The sequence below is a fragment of the Dendrobates tinctorius genome, unplaced genomic scaffold (assembly GCF_039654945.1).
Source record: "Dendrobates tinctorius isolate UK_male_01 unplaced genomic scaffold, ASM3965494v1 ptg000159l, whole genome shotgun sequence".
Lineage (NCBI taxonomy): Eukaryota > Metazoa > Chordata > Amphibia > Anura > Dendrobatidae > Dendrobates > Dendrobates tinctorius.
Genome location: NW_027361826.1, coordinates 14,504,108 through 14,516,675, shown reverse-complemented (window position 1 = coordinate 14,516,675; position 12,568 = coordinate 14,504,108). Strand labels below are relative to the sequence as shown.

General features: G+C 45.5%; 1 protein-coding gene across 1 annotated transcript in view; it reads right to left on the bottom strand.

The window, feature by feature from the left end:
* The window catches only part of ATRIP (ATR interacting protein), a 148,517-nt gene extending 142,886 nt beyond the window's left edge, over positions 1-5,631 (bottom strand). Inside the window, exon 1 of the mRNA XM_073549569.1 lies at positions 5,500-5,631. The gene's annotated coding sequence lies outside the window, so the exon portion shown is untranslated. The remainder of the gene's footprint in view (positions 1-5,499) is intronic.
* Between the last annotated feature and the right edge of the window lie 6,937 nt (positions 5,632-12,568).

Below are 12,568 nucleotides of genomic sequence, written 5' to 3'. Positions count from 1 at the left end.
CTTCTTCTGATATGTTATGCCAATCGTGGACCAAATCCACCAACTATGACAGCCTCTGTTGGGGCCTGACCTGATCTATGGCTGAAAAAGAGTAGCAGACAGGAGAAAATCTGCACCGACATAGATTTAGATATCAAAATTGCTGAAAGAACACTCACTTGGATGGGACAAAAGTAACAAGAAAACAATCTCCTTTATGTGAAAATCAAAGACCACTTTTAATAAAAAATAGTTCATAGTGATGAGCGAATGTGCTCGGATAAGGTATTAACTCAGCATGCTCATGTGCTAACAGCGTCGTCGAAAAATATGTTCGAGCCCCTACAGCTGCATGTTTCACAGCTGTTTAACACATGCAGGAATTGCTATGCAACAGCGAAACATGCATATATTTTTCGACTACACCAAAGACACTGTTAGCACATGAGCATACTGAGATAACACCTTATCCAAGCACGTTTGCTCATCACTAATGATCAGGGCCAGACTCGGGTGTCTGGGGCCCACCAGGGGAATGGACTCTAGGGGCCCACCCTACAGCTATATGCAAATATCTGTCAGTCATTATCCCCATTATATTGGAGCATCGGCTGTAAAACACAGGCGGCTCCTGCACATCTACTGTGCGCCCCTATAACTGGGATGTATAATTACCGTAGTGTACATTAATGGGTTTCTTTGGTTAAAACATAGGTGATTAGGGATAGGTGATCCCTTGGGTCTGACCATTAGAAACTGCACCGATCAGAAAAATTAGGAAGTTTTATCGTTGGTAGGACACTTATCCCCATTTTAAAATGGAACGGCAGGTGGGATGTCTGACCACAGTTCCATTTATTCTCTTTGGGGATTCTAGAAAGATACAAGTGCAGCCACTGAGGGAAAGAATGGATCAGTGGTCAAGGCGGACATGCCACTCCAGTCTAATGTGGATGAAAAGTTCCACATTTTGCGGAATGGGTCCAAGTAGTCAGACCCCACCAATCAATACGTTATCACTTATCCTGTGGAGAGGTGATTACTTTTTTCCACAGGAAACTCCCTGTAAGGGGTACTTCACTCGTAGCGAGATCGCTGAAACGTCACAGGTTTTGTGACGCGCCAGCGATCTCGCTACGTGTGACACATAGCTGCGACCTGCCCCCGCTGCAATATCGCTGATCGTGCTCAAATGTCCTGGGCCATTTTTTGATTGTTGGTGTCCCGCTGGCCAGCATGCATTGCTGTGTTTGACGCCATAACAACGATGAGCGACCTCGTTGACGACTCAGAACTCAGGGACGCTGGCTTGATTTTGCTTTGTGTCGTCAGAATAGCTGCTGTGTGACAAGGTCCCAACGACCGCTGAAGGTCGTTATACGGATAGCCGTGTCATTGCTGCGTCGTTGAGAAGATCTGCCTGTTTGACAGCTTACCAGCGACCATGTAGCGACGTACCAGCGATCCGTACCAGGTCGTATCGTTGTCGGGATCGCTGGAGCGTCGCTATGTGTAACGGGACCCTAAGTGCATCTCTGCCGCTGTGTACAAAGTATTTAATCTCTAATGGAAATAAAGAATCTTCTCCTAATTAATATCAGAGAGAACAAATGACCACTATACACAACACAATCACCTATACCAAGACCAATACCACCACATACAGGAAGAAATACAACCACACCATGACCAGACCACATAGTGACCGATTAATACTACATACAAGGGATAAATACTGCCACACCATGACCAGACCACATATTACCACCACAGTGACCGAATAATATAACATATTACCAGCATATAGGGACCAAATAATACCACATACAAGGAGAAATACTGCCACACTGTGACCAGACTATAAATTACTACCACATAGTGACCGAATACTACAATACTGATTATGAATACAAACCACAATACTAACAACACTTATTACCACCAGTGACATTATACACAGGAGCTCTGTATATAGTGCCAGTGTACAAATAATACCGTGCTCACCAATGACATTATACACAGGAGCTCTGTATATAGTGTCAGTGATCACAGGTAGAATTATACACAAGAGCTCTGTATATAGTGTCAGTGTACAAATAATACAGTGATCACTAGTGACATACACAGGAGCTCTGTATATAGTGTACAAATAATACAGTGATCACAGGTAGCATTATGCACAATAGTTCTGTATGTAGTGTCAGTGTACAAATAATACAGTGATCACTAGTAACATTATACACAGGATCTCTATATATAGTGTCTGCGTACAGGTAATACAGTGATCACTAGTAACATTATACACAGATCTGTATATAGTGTCAGTGTACAGGTAATACAATGATCACCAGTGACATACACAGGAGCTCTGTATATAGTGTAAGTGTACAGATAATACAGTGATCACCAGTGACATTATACACAGGAGCTCTGTACACAGTATATAGTGTGCGTTTACATGTAATACGCTGACTCACCAGTGACCTCTGTAGTTGAAGTCCTTCATCTTTGCTTTTCTTCTTCAACCAGCACAGTCCACCGTCACTTCTTCCAGCCAGGACTCGTCTCTGCAAAAAACACAGTCATCAATAGCTGATCACATCCAGAGCACTTTCCCCACTTTTTCCCTGACTTCTACACTACGTCAGATGAAAAAGAAAGGCGACATAGTACCGCCCTGCACAGTAACAGGACCTCCCTTTTGTTCCCTCCATGGAAAACAGTTTCCTAAAAAGTAAATTATATTACAGTAGTAATAACGTCCCTAACCGGACACTAAAGAAATTATGTTCCCCACTTGTCACCATAAACTAATATAGCAAGTTCCTCATTCTGGCCATTGAACAGTAATTTAATCCCTCATCCTGGCCCCCTTTATTTTATAATAGGCCCCAGCCTGGCCCCCTGATATCCATTCCGCTTCCTCAGCTATACATACTGGCCCTTATATGTCCCTTGTCCTACCCCACCATATATCTCTCCTGGACCCCCATATATCCTTCCTGGTCCCTTGTCCTGGCTCCCCCATATATAAGCAACCTGCCCCCCATATGCTTCCTGGTCTCTTGTACTGCCCATATATATGCATCCTGGTCCCTTGTCCTGCCCTCCTCCCCCCATAAATCCATCTTGGCCCCTATATATATATATATATATATATATATACATACATCCTGGCTGTACCATATATATGCATCCTGGCTCCCCATTTATCCATCCTGGTCCCCTTCCCCCCCATATATGTATCCATCCTGGCCCCCTTCCCCCTGTATGTGTATCCATCCTGGCCCCCTTCCCCTTGTATGTGTATCCATCCTGGCTCCTTTCCCCTCGTATGTGTATCCAGCCTGGGACCCTTTACCCCCCGTATGGGTATCCATCCTTCCCCTCATATATATGCATCCTGGTCCCTTGTCCTGCCCCCCACCCCTATAAATCCATCATGGTCCCCATATATATGCATCCTGGCTGTACCATATTATCCATCCTGGTCCCATGTCCTGCCCCTCCCCTATATATCCATCCTGGCCCCCCCATATGTGCATCCATACTGGGCCCCTTCCCCCATATGTGCACCCATCCTGGGCCCATTCCCCCCCATGAGAGAAAGAAAGAAAAAAAAAAAATTGTTCTCACCTGCCTGCGCTCCGGCGGTATCCTCCTCCTCTGCAGATCGGCGCGCTCATGCTAAAATGGTCGCCGACATAGCAAAGCCCGGTGAATGTGTGTGTGCCCGGCGCATGGTACTGACGTCATACGCCGGGCACACACTTTCCAGTATCCATCGTGACGTGCCCCACAGTGGTTCAAGTAATGAACGCTGCGGGTGCAAGCCCCTGCACATACGCGGCCTGGGCTTTTAAAGGGCCCAAGCCTCTAAAAACCGTAGACTTTTTTTTCTCCCTTATTTCTCCTCCACTCTTTTCCACAGCCAAGGGCCCACCGGGGGAATCCCCGGTACCGTACGCCGCCAAGCCAGACCGACCCTGTTAATGATTAACTACCCAACTGAAGATCGCCAGCATGTCCAGGTTTATCCTGAGACTGCAAGTTGGCAGACCTTTAGATTACGTTTCCACGACGAGCTTTTGGTGCATTTTTGAGGTAGAGTATTTTTGCTGGGGCAAAATCGTAGTGTCTTACAGTTCCAGCAAAGTGGATGGGATTTATAAAAAAAAAAATGCCCATTTCTCTTTTATTTTACCAATTGTAAACTCGCTTGAGGTGCGTGTTTCAACAGCATGTCACTTTCTCTTGTGGATACACTGAGTTTTCTGTGTGGATTTTCCCCATAGACTTGCAATAGATGCAGAAAATCCACAAATAAATACATGCATTTAGTGTGTTTCCATGGTGGAAATGCGTAAAACAAATACATGTTATCTGCACCCAAGTATATCAAAGTTTTGTTAAAGCCTTATACCATGGAGTAACAAATAAAAAAACAGCTTTATTTAACACCAAAAAAGCACCATAAAAAAAACTTGATAAGGCTATGTGCACACACTGCTGATTGGTCTGCCGATTTTTATCTGCAGAACCGCAGGTAAAATACCTGTGGATTGGCCTGCGGTTTGCCACCTGGACAATGGAATAGGTGTCAAACCGCAGCAGAATCCGCAGAAATAATTGACATGTCAAGGTTGAACAGAAGTTACAAATGGGTAATGGCAAGATTGCGCCACAACATGGAGAAATGATAGGTGGAACAAAACAGATGTGATAATAAGCAGGCTTGATATCAACCAACAGGACACCTTCCGCCATCCTGTATTATGGATGCATTTCACAGATTCAGTCTTAAACCAACTTAATCAAGTTAGAGGTTGAAGCTCTTTTGACTCACGATCAAGTGCTCCAGTCCCTTCTTGGGAACCACAGTTGGGTTTGGAAAGGTGGTGGCTACACAACAACTGTGCTTGGCTGTAAGTAGAGAAGTGTTATCTGCAATGTGACTAGACAAATCTATTTCTAACGAGTTGTCACCGATTGCAACTTTCTCAACGTAGAATTTAATGCAACTACAATGTAATTACGGTAATCAGACGAATGAATTCCTTTTGTCTGAGGGGTGTTGCAAATACTACACTGAAGAAGTCTTGACAAATTGCAACCTGAAATGGTACAACTTCAATGCACCAGGAAGCTGAAAATTACACACTTTTTTTTGTTGCAGGATGATAGTTGTTGTGTTAGCCCAGGGGTCTCAAACTCGGCAGAGTAAATGGGCCGCACATAAAAAAAAAAATTTGAGCTGGGGGGGGGGGCCGCATTCCTTTCAAACTTAATACACCCCGTACACACATGGCTCCGCTCCGTACACACACGGCTCCGCTCCGTACACACACGGCTCCGCTCCATACACCTCGTACCCAGAGGGCTCCGCTCCTTACACCTCGTACCCACAGGGCTCCGCTCCATACACCTCGTACACACAGGGTTCCGCTCAATACACCTCGAACACACAGGGCTCTGCTCCATCCACCCTGTAAACCCCTCCTGACCCCACATATAACTTACCTTAATCCAGTACCATGACAACCAGCACACAGACAGAAGCGACCGTCCTGCATACACTGAGGCACCGGATCATGTGACCCCTGACTCCTCCCCCTCCTGTGACCTCATCACAGGTCCTGTGCAGTGAGTGCACACAGAACAGCCAATGCCATCGCCGCTCCTGAATGCGTACCTTCCCCCTGCCTCAGGGAGTGAGACATGTGGTACACCGCAGGCCGCAGATGCCTGCCTCAGGGGTCGTTAGCCCATGCTTTCAAGCCATAAAAATGAGTATTGGACAATCACGGTTTGTAAGAGTAGAAAGCTCAACGGCTCGGCAAAGAAAAAGCAGAACAAAAGCCCTGGATATAAAAGTAGTAAACTATTTTGTGTAACCCCCCCCCCCCCAAAAAAAAAAAAAGATAACTTTGGTATCCAGACATTTCGGAAATCCTGATATAGTGCATTGTCCATACAGTTGTGGCCAAAAGTATTGACACCCCTGCAATTCTGTCAGATTATACTCAGTTTCTTCCTGAAAATGATTGCAAACACAAATTCTTTGGTATTATTATCTTCATTTAATTTGTCTTAAATGAAAAAACACAAAAAGAATTGTCCTAAAGCCAAATTGGATATAATTCCACAGCAAACATAAAAAAGAGGGTGGACAAAAGTATTGGCACTGTTCGAAAAATCATGTGATGCTTCTCTAATTTGTGTAATTAACAGCACCTGTAACTTACCTGTGGCACCTCACAGGTGTTGGCAATAACTAAATCACACTTGCAGCCAGTTGACATGGATTAAAGTTGACTCAACCTCTGTCCTGTGTCCTTGTGTGTACCACATTGAGCATGGAGAAAAGAAAGAAGACCAAAGAACTGTCTGAGGACTTGAGAAACCAAATTGTGAGGAAGCAGGAGCAATCTCAAGGCTACAAGTCCATCTCCAAAGACCTGAATGTTCCTGTGTCTACCGTGCACAGTGTCATCAAGAAGTTTAAAGCCCATGGCACTGTGGCTAACCTCCCTAGATGTGGACGGAAAAGAAAAATTGACAAGAGATTTCAACGCAAGATTGGGCGGATGTTGGATAAAGAACCTCGACTAACATCCAAACAAGTTCAAGCTGCCCTGCAGTCCGAGGGTACAACAGTGTCAACCCGTACTATCCGTCGGCGTCTGAATGAAAAGGGACTGTATGGTAGGAGACCCTGGAAGACCCCACTTCTTACCCCGAGACATAAAAAAGCCAGGCTGGAGTTTGCAAAACTTACCTGAAAAAGCCTAAAACGTTTTGGAAGAATGTTCTCTGGTCAGATGAGACAAAAGTAGAGCTTTTTGGGCAAAGGCATCAACATAGAGTTTACAGGAGAAAAAAAAAAAAACACACAGTCCCTACAAACATGGCGGAGGTTCCCTGATGTTTTGGGGTTGCTTTGCTGCCTCTGGCACTGGACTGCTTGACCGTGTGCATGGCATTATGAAGTCTGAAGACTACCAACAAATTTTGCAGCATAATGTAGGGCCCACTGTGAGAAAGCTGGGTCTCCCTCAGAGGTCATGGGTCTTCCAGCAGGACAATGACCCAAAACACACTTCAAAAAGCACTAGAAAATGGTTTGAGAGAAAGCACTGGAGATTTCTAAAGTGGCCAGCAATGAGTCCAGACCTGAATCCCATAGAACACCTGTGGAGAGATCTAAAAATAGTTTTGAGAAGGCACCCTTCAAATATCAGGGACCTGGAGCAGTTTGCCAAAGAAGAATGGTCTAAAATTCCAGCAGAGCACTGTAAGAAACTCATTGATGGTTACCGGAAGCGGTTGGTCGCAGTTATTTTGGCTAAAGGTTGCGCAACCAAGTATTAGGCTGAGGGTGCCAATACTTTTGTCTGGCCCATTTTTGGAGTTTTGTGTGAAATGATCAATGTTTTGCTTTTTGCTTCATTCTCTTTTGTGTTTTTTCATTTATGACAAATTAAATGAAGATAATAATACCAAAGAATTTGTGATTGCAATCATTTTCAGGAAGAAACTATTATCTGACAGAATTGCAGGGGTGTCAATAGTTTTGGCCACAACTGTACGTCCAAATAATTTCAAGAGTGGGTCATGTTAATTTTCACAGGAGCAGTCAGCTGAGACATCATAAGGATAGTGGTCATTCCGATTCTATAGGAAGATAGCTGTATTTCTTTTTGCTTTGCTGCAGAGCGTTTTCCTTCCTGGCTAAATGAGAACAATAAGGCTGGCTTGGAAAACAGGAAGTTTTCACCTAAAGTCTTTGAGATGATCTTGTGTACACAGTAAACAAAAAATAAAAAAAAAAAAGTCAGAAAATGTGACTCTGGTCAAAACTTATTTTTAGATGCTAAATTTGCAGACTAATAAGGTTGCTGGAAGTAGATTGGAGAATAGCGCTTCCTATGGCTAAAGGCCCCTTTACATTTAGCGATGCACCAGCGATCCGACCCGGTCAGGATCGCTGGTACATCGCTAAATGATCACTAGTGAGCTTCCACACAGTAAGATCTCACAGCGATGCAGCAGCGACGCAGCGCACGATACTCACCTTTCACACAGCGATCCTGACGTCCTCCCGTCCGCGTCCAGCGTCGCTCGTCTCACACAGCAGGAAGCCCAGCAGGAAGCAGACGACGAGAAATGGAGCCGCGCGATCAGCGACATACAGCGGGGGAGCCGGTTGGAGGTAAGTATCACACATAGCAATATCGCTATATGTAAAACCCCCTTAAGTCTACCCAAAGATGTATGTCAGGGATAGAGCAGATATGGGGGCAGAAGACACTATTGCTGCTCCTGGAGCGTTAGGTTTGAACTGCCTGTAAAGTATGAGGGAGAACACAACATTCCTACACATAACCTGATAGAAGCCCAGAGGAAGAACACTCCACTTCTTACACCAAAAACATCTAAGTAGCACGTACAACCATAAACGAAATGGAAGCAACTTCCCATGTGAATTGCCACACTCTGGTACAAATGTAAAGCAGGCTGGCACTGAAAGAAAAATGGGCTCAGCTTATGCTGCCTCCACATGAAAAAGGCAGCCCACAGAGATGTTAGAACCAACCTCCCCAAAATGTAGATTTTGGGTACTTACCATAAAATCTCTCTTTCTCAGAGCCTTCATTTGACACAGGAAACCATGGGTGTATGCTGTTGCCACTAAAAGGTTGACACTATGACAAAAAGTTAGCTCCTCCCCAGCAGTATATATCCACCAACTGGCACAAAGCTAAACAGTTGGTGAAAAAGCAGTAGGAAAAGCAACATATACATAACACAACAGTAACAAAGGCAGGTGCTGTGTCCCCAATGAAGGCTGCAAGAAAGATTTTATGGTAAGTACCCCAAATCTACATTTCTCTGTCACTTCCTTGGGGGGACACAGGAAGCCATGGGACCTCCAAAAGCAGTCCCAAGGGTAGGAAAAAAGTAATGCCCTCAAGTCAGAGCTCAGGCCACTGCAGATTGTAGGACCTTCCTACGGAGATTCGCTTCTGAAGACGCATAGGTGTGAACCCTATAGAACTTTGTGAAGTAATGAATGGAGGACCATGTAGCAGTTTTGCAAAGCTGCAAGACCGTTACCAGGTGGTGGACCCCACTGTGTGTGTAGTGTGGCGTTACCCTGAGCGGACATGCTCTGTCCCTTAGTCGGTAAGCTTCCAGAATGACAGAACGGACCTATCGGGCAATGGTAGACTTGAAGTAGGGAAATCCCTCCATGGATCTTTGGGAATGACGAACAGAAAATCTGTACATCTAAAAGACGCTGTCCTGGAAAGGTAAAGACAAAGGGCTCTTACCAAAACCAGTTTGTTTAGTGACCGCTCCAGAGGATGAGAGGGGGACGGACAAAAGGAAGGAAGCACAATGTCTTCATTAAAATGAAAGACGGAAACCACCATAGTAAGAAAGGATAGAACCGGACGTAGAACCACCTTGTCCTGGTGGAAAACAAGGAAATGAGAAGCTGCAAGCTTGGAAATTCGCCTAATAAAAGGTAATGGCAACTAGGAAGGCAACTTTCCAAGAAAGAAATGTGGGAGAGACGTCACACAGCGGTTCAAATGGAGACTACTGGAGAATGTCAAGCACTAGGTTGAAATCCCAGAGTTGTACTGGAGGCCGATAGGGAGGAATGGAAAGGGTGACCCATTGAAAGAAGGTCTTGACCTGCCGGCAAGATTCTTTTGAAAAAATATAGAAAGGGCAAATATTTGGCCCCTAAGAGAACCAATATCAAAAACCATCAGGGGCAGATCGATTCATTACACACCAGCAGAAGGAGGCTTTCCAGACATGGTGCTAGATACAAGGAGCGTTTTCTTGCCTTGATCATGGTCTGAAGGATCTGATCAGAGAAACCAGCAGACTTCAAAACTGCAGCCTCAACATCTATGTTGTTAAATTGGGGGACTGAGAATTCAGGTGGAAGAGGAGCCTCTGCGATAAAAGATCTGGAAGATACGGGAGTTTAAATGGAGTGTCCGTGAGGAGGTTAATTACCTCTGCGTAACAGGGTCTTCTGGGCCAGTCCGGAGCAATGAGTATGACGGTACTCTCTCCGGTTTGATATTTTTGACTACCCTGGGAATCAGTGGTAGAGGTGGAAACCGATATGGGAGAACTGTGCCCAGGGAATCAATAGCACATCTGACTCGATTGCGAGTGGGTCGCAGGATTTGTATACGAACTGAGGAACCTTGCGGTTCAGTCTGGACGCCATCAGATCGACACCTCCCATCTGAGGCAGATCCTGTGGAAAACTGATGGGTTCAGCCCAGGACAGAATCTGAGCGACCACTGATCTCACTGCTCGTCTTTGAGTTCCCCCTTGGTGATTGATGTATGCCACCACAGTGGCGTTGTCAGACTGGACTTGAATCGGACGACCGCAGAGGAAGTTATGACAGTGGAGCAGAGCAAGAAAGATTGCGCTGAGTTCCAGAATGTTGATTGAAAGAAACAATTCCCGAGTGGTCCTGAACTAAGTTTTGAAAGACAGCTCCCCAATCAATGAGGCTGGCATCCCTTGTTACTATCGTCCAAGAAGTGGAAGAAATGATCTTCCGGGATAATCCAAGGGAGAGCACTCCAACCATTCCAGGGACTTTATCAGAGGAGGAAGTGAGACAAGATCGACATGTCCCATCTCGCTAAAAGAAAGAGTTGGAGAGGGCGTGTGTGAAATTGGGCGAATAGAACTGCTTCCATTGAAGCAACCATATTGCCTCGAATGCTCAGAAGCTGAGGGAGAGAGAGGATATGAACCTCGGAGCAAGCGAATCCCTTGCACCTGAGCCAAGTACTTTTCCTTAGGCAGAAAAATCTTTGCTAATGCAGTGTCCTACAGCATTCCCACAAAAACAATGTGTTGGACCGGGATCAGAGACGACATTGCGGAGTTGATAAGCCAAGATGAGTAATGGTGTCCAGAGTACTCTGAAGACTCTCGTGACATGCTGAGGGGAAGTGGCCTTGACAAGGTTGTCAAGAAGAGCGTGACAAGAATGCCCCTGCTGCGAAAGGATGGCCATAGCTGTCACCATTATTTTTGTGTATACCCTGGGAGCAATGGCTAAGACAAACGGACGGCACTGCTGTGAACTGGAAGTGGGTTTTCTGGATTGCAAAGCGAAGGAATCTCTGGTGTGGAGGGAAAGTGGGTATATGCAGGTAGGTGTCTTGAATGCCAACCGAGCAAAGGAATTCCTCTGGCTCCACAGAGGCTACCACTGACTGAAGGGACTCCATGCTGAAGTGATGGTCATACACATCTGTTCAGTAATTTGAGATCCAGGATGGAGCGAACAGAGCCATCCTTCTTTAGAACCACAAACAGGTTTGAATAGAAACCTTACAATGCGGGAACGGGAACAATTACGCCTGCCTCAGCAAGAGAGTTGATTGTCTTGAAAAATCCGGAAACTAAGGAAGTTTCCTTTAGAGGGTGGTACAAAAAAAAAAAAAAAAAAATAACCGCAAATGAGGATGAGTAGAGCATTCTATCTTGTAACCTTAGGGGATGATGTTCCGAACCCAGGCATGGTCGACTACTGAAAGCCACTTGTCCTGAAAATGAAGGAAACATCTGCCCACCCTGAGAGACTTACCCGGTGGAAGCGACCCATTATGTTGAGGTGAATCTGTGGGAACCAGTTCTTGCAGGCCAGCCTGGTGGCCTCTTGGATGTCAGGAGGGAGCTGACCTGAATGAAGCTCTTTTCTTTTGATGACAGACTGGAGATCTGTTCCATCTGTTAATGTTCTGAGACTGAAACCTTCAAAAGGAACAGAACTAAACAGTTTGGTGCCTGGGAGGCGAGCATTTAGGGCACTGTAGGGAAGAGAAGTACTTTTACCCATCTGTGGCATTAGAGATTATTTTATCCAATTCTTCTTTGAAAAGGCAAGTGCCCTGGAACGGTAGTTCGGTAAGAGACTCGATGGACGCAGAGTCTGCGTTTCAAGCTTTGAGCGATAAGACCCTTCGAATAATATTGCCAGCTGCTCAGGGTGACCAGGCAGCAGCATCAAGGGATGCCGAGAGAAGATGCTTCCCTGCATGACCAATTTGGTCAGCCACTTTGGGAGGGGGTGGGGGGAGATCATCTGAAAGGTTTGGCCCAGGCAGAAATCGATTTTGCTACCCACGTAGCGACAAATGACAGACAGAGCTGAGCCCAGGGCTTGGAAAGCGGATTTGGTTAGAGCCTCAATTTGTTTGTCAGAAGACTCCTTTAAGTAGGATGTCAGAGGAAGGATAGTGTTGGTGGAAAGCCGGGAAACCGGTGTCCACCGAAGGAGACTGCCCATTTGTGAAGCAAGTCCCCTTCAAAAACGATATGGCTGTCCATGCGTTTTTCCCTCTGGAAACATTTGTCTGGGTGCTCCTATTTGTTACTGAAGATTCTGTTTAATGCTACATGGTTGGGTGAAGATGCGTTGGTCTTCTGAAGGATATAGTCTGCTAAGAGGAAGAGGCCTCTGCATCTTTGATGTTGTGTCTGATTAACAGCTACAATCACACTGTCACCCATGTCCCATAGTTTGAAGAA